The 13,933-nt window shown below is 34.3% G+C and overlaps 2 non-coding genes and 1 pseudogene across 2 annotated transcripts; all 3 read left to right on the top strand.

The window, feature by feature from the left end:
• Positions 1-1,761: 1,761 nt before the first annotated feature.
• Positions 1,762-1,953, top strand: LOC146994340 (U2 spliceosomal RNA). The gene has a single exon (XR_015044280.1). It is a non-coding gene; the product is annotated as a U2 spliceosomal RNA (small nuclear RNA).
• A 5,570-nt stretch (positions 1,954-7,523) lies between these two features.
• Positions 7,524-7,715, top strand: LOC146994341 (U2 spliceosomal RNA). Its single transcript, XR_015044281.1, has one exon. It is a non-coding gene; the product is annotated as a U2 spliceosomal RNA (small nuclear RNA).
• Positions 7,716-13,578: 5,863 nt separating this feature from the next.
• LOC146994342 (U2 spliceosomal RNA) lies at positions 13,579-13,752 on the top strand (annotated as a pseudogene).
• The last annotated feature ends 181 nt before the right edge of the window (positions 13,753-13,933 follow it).

A 13,933-nucleotide genomic window follows, 5' to 3' on the forward strand; every position in this document is an offset into this window, starting at 1 on the left:
AGTGATTTTCTCCTGTTTCCGTACCTAAGATTTTTCAAAATCAATATCTGCATTAAAAATGGGTTATAATATCAAACTCCAGCTACAGCTTATTTCTAAGGACCGCCCACTGCGAGACGCTGGCGCTGTGCATACAGTGTTTTGAATTTTTTATTGCAGAAAAAAAATTAAATAGAAATAATATAGGACGTTAATAATATAAAGTTGTGACACTTTAAAGTAAGCCATATTCAATTATATTCTTCCTCCTTTGCAAGGGCCCACCAGCGGCCGAGCGGTAAAGTCGCTGAACACTGGTAGTTCGGTCCGAGGTTCGAATCCCGCGAACGGGCTGGCTGCATGGGCGTTTTCGTGGTTTTCCCCATGTGTAACGTGTATACGAGCCAGTTTCCCTTAGAAAGTCCTCCACGAAGGCATACCTCCTCTTAGGCAGATAGCCCTCGAGGCTTTGCCATAATCACACACACACTTCCCCCTTTGCAAGTTTTCTCTTTCTTTCTCTTTAAATGCTATTTTTAACGGTACAAATCTCTATCATAAAACCATGTTCTGCCGAATCTTGCGTCCATAAGCGCGCAAACGCGTTCATGTATCGTCTCATTAATACAAGAAGATGCTAATAGCTAATAAAGTATTATGGCTGAACTGAAAACTGCGTCTCGATTCAGATGTTAAATATAAACAAAACATTAAGAAGTTCCGAAAATAATCGATTACGCGAGCTTTAATTAAGACTGGGTGAAATTTCAGTTGCTCAAGTAACATCTGATGTTTAATAAATGCAGGAAACGATGGTTAGTAAATTTCAAAACGGAAAAACATTAAAATAAGTATAAAAAGAATTTAATCTGAATTCTATTTCTATTAGCTTGGTTTGCACTGAAACTTATGAAATGATATAATTACGTTGTTTCTTGACCACAACACCTAAAAATTGCAGAGGCTCTTATTATATTCGTATTGATATAAATTCTAAAAAAAATTGCATTTGTTCTTAATATCTTTATATTTATTTTAACAAGCTAATAGAAATAGACACTAGATAATTTTTTTAAATATATATACATTTTTCTTTCTCTTTAGGAGGGAGGCTTGTTTTATAATTATTGTTTCTGTGTGAAATTTGAATTATGAGCAGCATAATATGGAAGGAAATTTCAGTGGACTTTATATCTGTTTTTTATATATATCTGATTTGGAAAAAAGTTACCGTAGACTTATACAAATACTATTCACACATGTAATAGTTCAGATATTTTACTTCTGCATTTCAAAAAATTTTCTTCCGCACGTAATAAAAAGCGAATTGTAAATTTTATTTGCTACACGAATTTTTCAAATCTTATCGCCTTAAAATGGCGAAAACATACTGTAAACTTGATAAGTACGTTTGCTTGTTGGTCTCATTTTGATTCGAAGGTGTCTTTCTAAAGCATCTTCTTTGCAGTCATTTAGCAGAGCTTATTTGTTTACGCCGGCTTCACTCTCCTCGCAAAGCGATACCACAGACGTACTCTGTATGTATTCCAGCCTCTTTGGGCCTAATAAATCGAATACAGAATTTGTACTACGATATTTGTTTTTGCTTCATTTAGTACGAAACAACCTGTATATCTCTTGCCCAATACAGAAGTGATACTTGATATTGTGTTTACATATTGTAATTTTGTGGCCTTCGCTAGGATGAGAGAAAAAACATTTGACCAGTAGTTAACAGTTAGAAGAAACTATGGGCAGTATTTCTTGCAACCACTACACGTTATCGCTTCTCGGCCTGTTGGCTAAAATCAGGTGTAGTATCTGTTCTTATCAGATTAAAACCTGATATGACACTTACAGAGTGTCCTGATTTTAATCTAATTTTTGAACACTCGGCTTGCGGTTAGGTATTTATACCGTCCTTGCCAAAGGTTGGCCCGTTATTGCACAGCCTCCGGGAGCGGCCTTACTAAAATTAAGAAAAGAATTTGCACGTTGCTTGTTTCCCTAAGTCTCACAGCATGGCAGGAAAGAGAAAGGCAATGTTTATAATATGCTACACACAATATCATTATATCATATCACGTAGTATCACACATAAATATCATTTTCCGATAATACGTTCGTTATACGAAAAGTTAGTGCGTTTCGCAAATTTATTGCATAGATATAAAAGGGTATTCAGTTTCTTGTGTCAGGTATAGTTAATTATCCAGAAGTGTAGGAAAAATCGCAGACATTTCCGAAATTTAGTGCTATTATTCAGAGTAACTTTTAAAGTATTATTCGAAAAGAATAAAGCTAATTAAATTTATGTTTTAATTTTTAGTAAAGAACTAAACTACTTACATTATTAAATTTTAAAATATTTATAAACTGAGATACTCCTCACACGTGCAATCAGAGCTGTATTACGTGATATTTTAATTGACGTCCGCTTCTCCTTCACATGTTACTAAAACGTTAGCATTGAAAGATCTATAAAATTTAAAATATAAATATTTCCATTGTTTTCATTAACATTGTAGCTGGAAATTTTTGTTCAAAAATCTCAATTTGTATGCTCTGTGTTTTGGGAAAAGGGGCCATTGCATCAAACATTGGCAACACCTTATTTCTAAGCCCCGCCTACTAAGAGAAACACTGCATTCCTCATAAGATGAGTTGAATTTCTACTGAATGTCGATGGTGCGTATTTCTATTATTTATCCGATTATCGTATTTCTATTCTAGTATTATTTTTAAATGTTAAATATATAAGCATAATAATTCATTTTCCTAAGTGCTTTTCGCCTATCATTATGTATTACTATTTGAAAACTGCAATGCATCATTTCAAAGATAAGCAGTGGTCACTTTTTTTAATATACATCGTTTCTCAAGATCTCCTAGTGATTTATACACATACGTGCAGCGCAATGGTTTCAGAACACTATTTTTAAAATTCGAATTTGAAGAGGCAAGTCTAAAGTTGTTTAAGTAATGGTACGATTAAAGAAGTTCAGGTTTAGGGTAATTCTTTACGTATAAATTTGAAAGAGATGCTTACAATAACATCAAGTCATTTAAATTATATAGCTAGTAACAGGTTGATTGGTTAAGAGCCTTAGCTTTTTTTATACTTTCTTATTAAAAAAAATTATTTAGGAAATCTGCAGGAAGTATGGAAAATAATAAAATAAAGTTAAATACAAATAAAATATGATGCTTGTAATATAAACGCTGACACATTAAAATAAACTACATTCAACCATATTCTTTCCCGTCGGAAATTTTTTCTGTTTTGCTTTGTCTGTTCTTTAGTTACGGTTTGAACTCCAATGTTAATGACGAGCATGATCAGTCCGTTATATATGATTCTTTGTGTATTTTACACGGAAAATACGTTCAGAAGCCTATCTGAATGTTATCCACATATTTAACATTTAATTCATTCACTTATTTTTGCATCTATAAAAATATTCGTTTTTTGAATTTTTAACAAAACTAAATTGAAATCTTCAGTTCCAGGTACACCTTCTTTTATTTCCAAGCCTCTTCTTCTGCGTATTGTGCTCTGAGGAGCAATTGTAGCTCCTAAATTTAAAATCGTTTAAATGTCAGTCGGAATTTCAAGAAGACGAATAAAATCAAATTACTAAATTTCAAATAACTTCGAATGTAATATATTCCAAATGATCAGAAAGTATATGGAGGATTAATACCTGCATTTTTAGTTACAATGATTGGTTCGCATGTTTTTCTAATATCCCTAACCTACTTATTATGCTGAATTTTTTGCACACACAATCCACATTTTATTACGGTCATTTGCTGTTCTTATATTTTCACTTAGTCGTGCAGTCATGTTACGAATTTTGTATTTAGTTTGATATTTTTAGTAGAATTATAATTAAAATTTTTGAATTTCCCCATCTATAGAGCGCGGGGTAAATTTTAACAGACAGCTGCAACGTCGGAAATGTAAAAATATAAGAGCACGTGCTTCTAACACTGAACAAATGGATAACTCTTTAATTTCATTTGAAATGACAGAAACGTTATAGAATACTGTGTTAGCTGTAACCGTAATTCCATCCTCTTTGTTTACCGGAAATTGCGAGAAGTAAAGAAATTACTGGAAATTTTTGGCGACCGATTGAAAGCTGTAAAATACCGGAGAGAGACATCTTAGTTCAGTTGCTGAATTAGTGTTATTGCGCCTTGTTTTAGTACTGTGTGAACTGAAATATCAGATTTAGCTTTCTCTTTAGAAGCGCATTTTGTGGAGGGGGGGGGGATTTTCTATCAATTAAAAATTTTTAGTAGTTTGAAGTCTAACTACTGATTATACTGCGTGATATTGTGAACACTTGTACGAATATCTCTGATGAAAATTCCAACGTTCTGTTATATTTCTTTTGATAAGGATAATTTTTGTGAAAATTTTATCACACTTTTTGCATTCATTCTGTTACGAACCCGTACGCAAGCAACACTTTTTGGTGTCATAGGGTTATTGAATGCCACTGACAAGACGAATGGTGAACAAATAAGGCAGTTGATGCCAAAGTTCGCTGCGTTCAAAGAAGAAATGAAAGCTGAAGGAGTTCCGTTAAAGAAGAGATGGAACCTGTTAACGTAAAAATGAAACTGGGGAAAGAAAGATGGAAGCTGTTAAAGCAGAAATGAAAGCGCGACAAAAAAAAAAAAAAAAAAAAAAAAAAGGATGGAAACTGATCATGAATTAGTTAAAGGGGAGAAAGTCGTTGAAGGAAAGATGGAATCTTGTCAAGAATCCGTTAAATCAGAGATAAGGGCTGCTAAAGAGGAAATGAAAAGTGAAATTACCTGCATAAGAGAAAACACATCTGAGGCTATGGAAGTCAGAACAGACTCAATTGAAAGTAAAGGTGGACAAATTGAAGCAAAGGTTTCTTCTGTCAAAGAACAAATAGAAAAGCGAGTTTTATCCGTGAACAACAAATCGTTTACAGAGTTTCTTGTGTCAAAAAAACAAACAGAAAGAAGATTTTTCTGCCGTCCAAACGCAAATCGAACAACAAATTGATGATAGGTTTTCTGCAGGCGCCAAAGAAGTTCACGTGTTGAAGAATTTCGTAGCGACGCCAGGGAGCAATACTGATGGTTTACCCATGCCTGCTCGTTCCTCTCTGAATCTATCCAAGTATGATGAGAAGAGCTCCTCTCATATATATATAAGACACAATTTTCTATAGTGGCGGATGCGAATGCATGGGATTCACAAGTTAAGGCCTGTCGTCTCGCCTCTTCTCTAAGAGCAGACGCTGCGGATATTCTTCAACCTAGTTCAGAAAACCAGAGACTAGACTTTGAAGCTCTAACCGACAGAAGTGTTTAAAAGAGTACAGCAGGCTTCAATTAAAATCGTCTCACCATAATCCCCCAGAAACACTTCAGGAACATGCCACGGATGTCGAAAAGTTCTCATGTCGCCTTTTTTTTAGAATGCCCGTCAGAAACAAGAGAAATCCTGTTCTTGCAGTACTTCATGGACATCATCTGGGAACCTGAATTATAGAAAGCACTGCGAATGGCGGATGTCAAGGACTTAAAAAAAAAAAAAAAAAAGCACCGGGGGGAATTCCATGAAATTCGAGGTGGAAATTCTCCTTTTCACCTCTCTGGAATGGGATTACATATCTTGCAATCAGAGCCGTGTTGCTGTGTATTTTTTATTACTCACCACATCTATACCATTAGATGTTCCTAAAAAGGTTAGCGATAAAAGAACTTATACATTATCAAATAAAGTTTTTTTCAGTGATTTTCTCCTGTTTCCGTACCTAAGATTTTTCAAAATCAATATCTGCATTAAAAATGGGTTATAATATCAAACTCCAGCTACAGCTTATTTCTAAGGACCGCCCACTGCGAGACGCTGGCGCTGTGCATACAGTGTTTTGAATTTTTTATTGCAGAAAAAAAATTAAATAGAAATAATATAGGACGTTAATAATATAAAGTTGTGACACTTTAAAGTAAGCCATATTCAATTATATTCTTCCTCCTTTGCAAGGGCCCACCAGCGGCCGAGCGGTAAAGTCGCTGAACACTGGTAGTTCGGTCCGAGGTTCGAATCCCGCGAACGGGCTGGCTGCATGGGCGTTTTCGTGGTTTTCCCCATGTGTAACGTGTATACGAGCCAGTTTCCCTTAGAAAGTCCTCCACGAAGGCATACCTCCTCTTAGGCAGATAGCCCTCGAGGCTTTGCCATAATCACACACACACTTCCCCCTTTGCAAGTTTTCTCTTTCTTTCTCTTTAAATGCTATTTTTAACGGTACAAATCTCTATCATAAAACCATGTTCTGCCGAATCTTGCGTCCATAAGCGCGCAAACGCGTTCATGTATCGTCTCATTAATACAAGAAGATGCTAATAGCTAATAAAGTATTATGGCTGAACTGAAAACTGCGTCTCGATTCAGATGTTAAATATAAACAAAACATTAAGAAGTTCCGAAAATAATCGATTACGCGAGCTTTAATTAAGACTGGGTGAAATTTCAGTTGCTCAAGTAACATCTGATGTTTAATAAATGCAGGAAACGATGGTTAGTAAATTTCAAAACGGAAAAACATTAAAATAAGTATAAAAAGAATTTAATCTGAATTCTATTTCTATTAGCTTGGTTTGCACTGAAACTTATGAAATGATATAATTACGTTGTTTCTTGACCACAACACCTAAAAATTGCAGAGGCTCTTATTATATTCGTATTGATATAAATTCTAAAAAAAATTGCATTTGTTCTTAATATCTTTATATTTATTTTAACAAGCTAATAGAAATAGACACTAGATAATTTTTTTAAATATATATACATTTTTCTTTCTCTTTAGGAGGGAGGCTTGTTTTATAATTATTGTTTCTGTGTGAAATTTGAATTATGAGCAGCATAATATGGAAGGAAATTTCAGTGGACTTTATATCTGTTTTTTATATATATCTGATTTGGAAAAAAGTTACCGTAGACTTATACAAATACTATTCACACATGTAATAGTTCAGATATTTTACTTCTGCATTTCAAAAAATTTTCTTCCGCACGTAATAAAAAGCGAATTGTAAATTTTATTTGCTACACGAATTTTTCAAATCTTATCGCCTTAAAATGGCGAAAACATACTGTAAACTTGATAAGTACGTTTGCTTGTTGGTCTCATTTTGATTCGAAGGTGTCTTTCTAAAGCATCTTCTTTGCAGTCATTTAGCAGAGCTTATTTGTTTACGCCGGCTTCACTCTCCTCGCAAAGCGATACCACAGACGTACTCTGTATGTATTCCAGCCTCTTTGGGCCTAATAAATCGAATACAGAATTTGTACTACGATATTTGTTTTTGCTTCATTTAGTACGAAACAACCTGTATATCTCTTGCCCAATACAGAAGTGATACTTGATATTGTGTTTACATATTGTAATTTTGTGGCCTTCGCTAGGATGAGAGAAAAAACATTTGACCAGTAGTTAACAGTTAGAAGAAACTATGGGCAGTATTTCTTGCAACCACTACACGTTATCGCTTCTCGGCCTGTTGGCTAAAATCAGGTGTAGTATCTGTTCTTATCAGATTAAAACCTGATATGACACTTACAGAGTGTCCTGATTTTAATCTAATTTTTGAACACTCGGCTTGCGGTTAGGTATTTATACCGTCCTTGCCAAAGGTTGGCCCGTTATTGCACAGCCTCCGGGAGCGGCCTTACTAAAATTAAGAAAAGAATTTGCACGTTGCTTGTTTCCCTAAGTCTCACAGCATGGCAGGAAATAGAAAGGCAATGTTTATAATATGCTACACACAATATCATTATATCATATCACGTAGTATCACACATAAATATCATTTTCCGATAATACGTTCGTTATACGAAAAGTTAGTGCGTTTCGCAAATTTATTGCATAGATATAAAAGGGTATTCAGTTTCTTGTGTCAGGTATAGTTAATTATCCAGAAGTGTAGGAAAAATCGCAGACATTTCCGAAATTTAGTGCTATTATTCAGAGTAACTTTTAAAGTATTATTCGAAAAGAATAAAGCTAATTAAATTTATGTTTTAATTTTTAGTAAAGAACTAAACTACTTACATTATTAAATTTTAAAATATTTATAAACTGAGATACTCCTCACACGTGCAATCAGAGCTGTATTACGTGATATTTTAATTGACGTCCGCTTCTCCTTCACATGTTACTAAAACGTTAGCATTGAAAGATCTATAAAATTTAAAATATAAATATTTCCATTGTTTTCATTAACATTGTAGCTGGAAATTTTTGTTCAAAAATCTCAATTTGTATGCTCTGTGTTTTGGGAAAAGGGCCCTTGCATCAAACATTGGCAACACCTTATTTCTAAGCCCCGCCTACTAAGAGAAACACTGCATTCCTCATAAGATGAGTTGAATTTCTACTGAATGTCGATGGTGCGTATTTCTATTATTTATCCGATTATCGTATTTCTATTCTAGTATTATTTTTAAATGTTAAATATATAAGCATAATAATTCATTTTCCTAAGTGCTTTTCGCCTATCATTATGTATTACTATTTGAAAACTGCAATGCATCATTTCAAAGATAAGCAGTGGTCACTTTTTTTAATATACATCGTTTCTCAAGATCTGCTAGTGATTTATACACATACGTGCAGCGCAATGGTTTCAGAACACTATTTTTAAAATTCGAATTTGAAGAGGCAAGTCTAAAGTTGTTTAAGTAATGGTACGATTAAAGAAGTTCAGGTTTAGGGTAATTCTTTACGTATAAATTTGAAAGAGATGCTTACAATAACATCAAGTCATTTAAATTATATAGCTAGTAACAGGTTGATTGGTTAAGAGCCTTAGCTTTTTTTATACTTTCTTATTAAAAAAAATTATTTAGGAAATCTGCAGGAAGTATGGAAAATAATAAAATAAAGTTAAATACAAATAAAATATGATGCTTGTAATATAAACGCTGACACATTAAAATAAACTACATTCAACCATATTCTTTCCCGTCGGAAATTTTTTCTGTTTTGCTTTGTCTGTTCTTTAGTTACGGTTTGAACTCCAATGTTAATGACGAGCATGATCAGTCCGTTATATATGATTCTTTGTGTATTTTACACGGAAAATACGTTCAGAAGCCTATCTGAATGTTATCCACATATTTAACATTTAATTCATTCACTTATTTTTGCATCTATAAAAATATTCGTTTTTTGAATTTTTAACAAAACTAAATTGAAATCTTCAGTTCCAGGTACACCTTCTTTTATTTCCAAGCCTCTTCTTCTGCGTATTGTGCTCTGAGGAGCAATTGTAGCTCCTAAATTTAAAATCGTTTAAATGTCAGTCGGAATTTCAAGAAGACGAATAAAATCAAATTACTAAATTTCAAATAACTTCGAATGTAATATATTCCAAATGATCAGAAAGTATATGGAGGATTAATACCTGCATTTTTAGTTACAATGATTGGTTCGCATGTTTTTCTAATATCCCTAACCTACTTATTATGCTGAATTTTTTGCACACACAATCCACATTTTATTACGGTCATTTGCTGTTCTTATATTTTCACTTAGTCGTGCAGTCATGTTACGAATTTTGTATTTAGTTTGATATTTTTAGTAGAATTATAATTAAAATTTTTGAATTTCCCCATCTATAGAGCGCGGGGTAAATTTTAACAGACAGCTGCAACGTCGGAAATGTAAAAATATAAGAGCACGTGCTTCTAACACTGAACAAATGGATAACTCTTTAATTTCATTTGAAATGACAGAAACGTTATAGAATACTGTGTTAGCTGTAACCGTAATTCCATCCTCTTTGTTTACCGGAAATTGCGAGAAGTAAAGAAATTACTGGAAATTTTTGGCGACCGATTGAAAGCTGTAAAATACCGGAGAGAGACATCTTAGTTCAGTTGCTGAATTAGTGTTATTGCGCCTTGTTTTAGTACTGTGTGAACTGAAATATCAGATTTAGCTTTCTCTTTAGAAGCGCATTTTGTGGAGGGGGGGGGGGATTTTCTATCAATTAAAAATTTTTAGTAGTTTGAAGTCTAACTACTGATTATACTGCGTGATATTGTGAACACTTGTACGAATATCTCTGATGAAAATTCCAACGTTCTGTTATATTTCTTTTGATAAGGATAATTTTTGTGAAAATTTTATCACACTTTTTGCATTCATTCTGTTACGAACCCGTACGCAAGCAACACTTTTTGGTGTCATAGGGTTATTGAATGCCACTGACAAGACGAATGGTGAACAAATAAGGCAGTTGATGCCAAAGTTCGCTGCGTTCAAAGAAGAAATGAAAGCTGAAGGAGTTCCGTTAAAGAAGAGATGGAACCTGTTAACGTAAAAATGAAACTGGGGAAAGAAAGATGGAAGCTGTTAAAGCAGAAATGAAAGCGCGACAAAAAAAAAAAAAAAAAAAAAAAAGGATGGAAACTGATCATGAATTAGTTAAAGGGGAGAAAGTCGTTGAAGGAAAGATGGAATCTTGTCAAGAATCCGTTAAATCAGAGATAAGGGCTGCTAAAGAGGAAATGAAAAGTGAAATTACCTGCATAAGAGAAAACACATCTGAGGCTATGGAAGTCAGAACAGACTCAATTGAAAGTAAAGGTGGACAAATTGAAGCAAAGGTTTCTTCTGTCAAAGAACAAATAGAAAAGCGAGTTTTATCCGTGAACAACAAATCGTTTACAGAGTTTCTTGTGTCAAAAAAACAAACAGAAAGAAGATTTTTCTGCCGTCCAAACGCAAATCGAACAACAAATTGATGATAGGTTTTCTGCAGGCGCCAAAGAAGTTCACGTGTTGAAGAATTTCGTAGCGACGCCAGGGAGCAATACTGATGGTTTACCCATGCCTGCTCGTTCCTCTCTGAATCTATCCAAGTATGATGAGAAGAGCTCCTCTCATATATATATAAGACACAATTTTCTATAGTGGCGGATGCGAATGCATGGGATTCACAAGTTAAGGCCTGTCGTCTCGCCTCTTCTCTAAGAGCAGACGCTGCGGATATTCTTCAACCTAGTTCAGAAAACCAGAGACTAGACTTTGAAGCTCTAACCGACAGAAGTGTTTAAAAGAGTACAGCAGGCTTCAATTAAAATCGTCTCACCATAATCCCCCAGAAACACTTCAGGAACATGCCACGGATGTCGAAAAGTTCTCATGTCGCCTTTTTTTTAGAATGCCCGTCAGAAACAAGAGAAATCCTGTTCTTGCAGTACTTCATGGACATCATCTGGGAACCTGAATTATAGAAAGCACTGCGAATGGCGGATGTCAAGGACTTAAAAAAAAAAAAAAAAAAAGCACCGGGGGGAATTCCATGAAATTCGAGGTGGAAATTCTCCTTTTCACCTCTCTGGAATGGGATTACATATCTTGCAATCAGAGCCGTGTTGCTGTGTATTTTTTATTACTCACCACATCTATACCATTAGATGTTCCTAAAAAGGTTAGCGATAAAAGAACTTATACATTATCAAATAAAGTTTTTTTCAGTGATTTTCTCCTGTTTCCGTACCTAAGATTTTTCAAAATCAATATCTGCATTAAAAATGGGTTATAATATCAAACTCCAGCTACAGCTTATTTCTAAGGACCGCCCACTGCGAGACGCTGGCGCTGTGCATACAGTGTTTTGAATTTTTTATTGCAGAAAAAAAATTAAATAGAAATAATATAGGACGTTAATAATATAAAGTTGTGACACTTTAAAGTAAGCCATATTCAATTATATTCTTCCTCCTTTGCAAGGGCCCACCAGCGGCCGAGCGGTAAAGTCGCTGAACACTGGTAGTTCGGTCCGAGGTTCGAATCCCGCGAACGGGCTGGCTGCATGGGCGTTTTCGTGGTTTTCCCCATGTGTAACGTGTATACGAGCCAGTTTCCCTTAGAAAGTCCTCCACGAAGGCATACCTCCTCTTAGGCAGATAGCCCTCGAGGCTTTGCCATAATCACACACACACTTCCCCCTTTGCAAGTTTTCTCTTTCTTTCTCTTTAAATGCTATTTTTAACGGTACAAATCTCTATCATAAAACCATGTTCTGCCGAATCTTGCGTCCATAAGCGCGCAAACGCGTTCATGTATCGTCTCATTAATACAAGAAGATGCTAATAGCTAATAAAGTATTATGGCTGAACTGAAAACTGCGTCTCGATTCAGATGTTAAATATAAACAAAACATTAAGAAGTTCCGAAAATAATCGATTACGCGAGCTTTAATTAAGACTGGGTGAAATTTCAGTTGCTCAAGTAACATCTGATGTTTAATAAATGCAGGAAACGATGGTTAGTAAATTTCAAAACGGAAAAACATTAAAATAAGTATAAAAAGAATTTAATCTGAATTCTATTTCTATTAGCTTGGTTTGCACTGAAACTTATGAAATGATATAATTACGTTGTTTCTTGACCACAACACCTAAAAATTGCAGAGGCTCTTATTATATTCGTATTGATATAAATTCTAAAAAAAATTGCATTTGTTCTTAATATCTTTATATTTATTTTAACAAGCTAATAGAAATAGACACTAGATAATTTTTTTAAATATATATACATTTTTCTTTCTCTTTAGGAGGGAGGCTTGTTTTATAATTATTGTTTCTGTGTGAAATTTGAATTATGAGCAGCATAATATGGAAGGAAATTTCAGTGGACTTTATATCTGTTTTTTATATATATCTGATTTGGAAAAAAGTTATCGTAGACTTATAACAAATACTATTCACACATGTAGTAGTTCAGATATTTTACTTCTGCATTTTAAAAATTTTCTTCCGCACGTAATAAAAAGCGAATTGTAAATTTTATTTGCTACACGAATTTTTCAAATCTTATCGCCTTAAAATGGCGAAAACATACTGTAAACTTGATAAGTACGTTTGCTTGTTGGTCTCATTTTGATTCGAAGGTGTCTTTCTAAGGCATCTTCTTTGCAGTCATTTAGCAGAGCTTATTTGTTTACGTCGGCTTCACTCTCCTCGCAAAGCGATACCACAGACGCACTCTGTATGTATTCCAGCCTGTTTGGGCCTAATAAATCGAATACAGAATTTGTACTACGATATTTGTTTTTGCTTCATTTAGTACGAAACAACCTGTATATCTCTTGCCCAATACAGAAGTGATACTTGATATTGTGTTTGCATATTGTAACAATTTGTACTACGATATATGTTTTTGCTTCATTTAGTACGAAACAACCTGTATATCTCTAGCCCAATACAGAAGTGATACTTGATATTGTGTTTACATATTGTAATTTTGTGGCCTTCGCTAGGATGAGAGAAAAAATATTTGACCAGTAGTTAACAGTTAGAAGAAACTATGGGTAGTGTTTCTTGCAACCACTCCATGTTATCGTTTCTCGGCTTGTCGGCTAAGATCAAGTGAAGTAAATTGTTTACAGATTTTATTAATTGTTAATTGTAAATTTCTTCCGCTGAATAGTGAATTGCACGAAACAAACAATGAATCAAAATAAATCGCACTGCGTGCGTTATTGGTGAGACCGCAACGCCTACACCACTATGATGTAAAGTTGCAGTTAACATTTTTCAATAAATATCTGTTCTTATCAGTTTAAAATCTGATATGACACTTACAGAGTGTCCTGATTTTAATCTAATTTTTGAACACTCGGCTTGCGGTTAGGTATTTATACCGCCCTTGCCAAAGGTTGTCCCGTTATTGCACAGCCTCCGGGAGCGGCCTTACTAAAATTAAGAAAAGAATTTGCACGTTGCTTGTTTCCCTAAGTCTCACAGCATGGCAGGAAAGAGAAAGGCAATGTTTATAATATGCTACACACAATATCATTATATCATATCACGTAGTATCACACATAAATATCATTTTCCGATAATACGTTCGTTATACGAAAAGTTAGTGCGTTTCGCAAA

Source organism: Stegodyphus dumicola, chromosome 11, assembly GCF_044657685.1.
Source record: "Stegodyphus dumicola isolate Sdum_Otavi_A_Nest chromosome 11, ASM4465768v1".
Lineage (NCBI taxonomy): Eukaryota > Metazoa > Arthropoda > Arachnida > Araneae > Eresidae > Stegodyphus > Stegodyphus dumicola.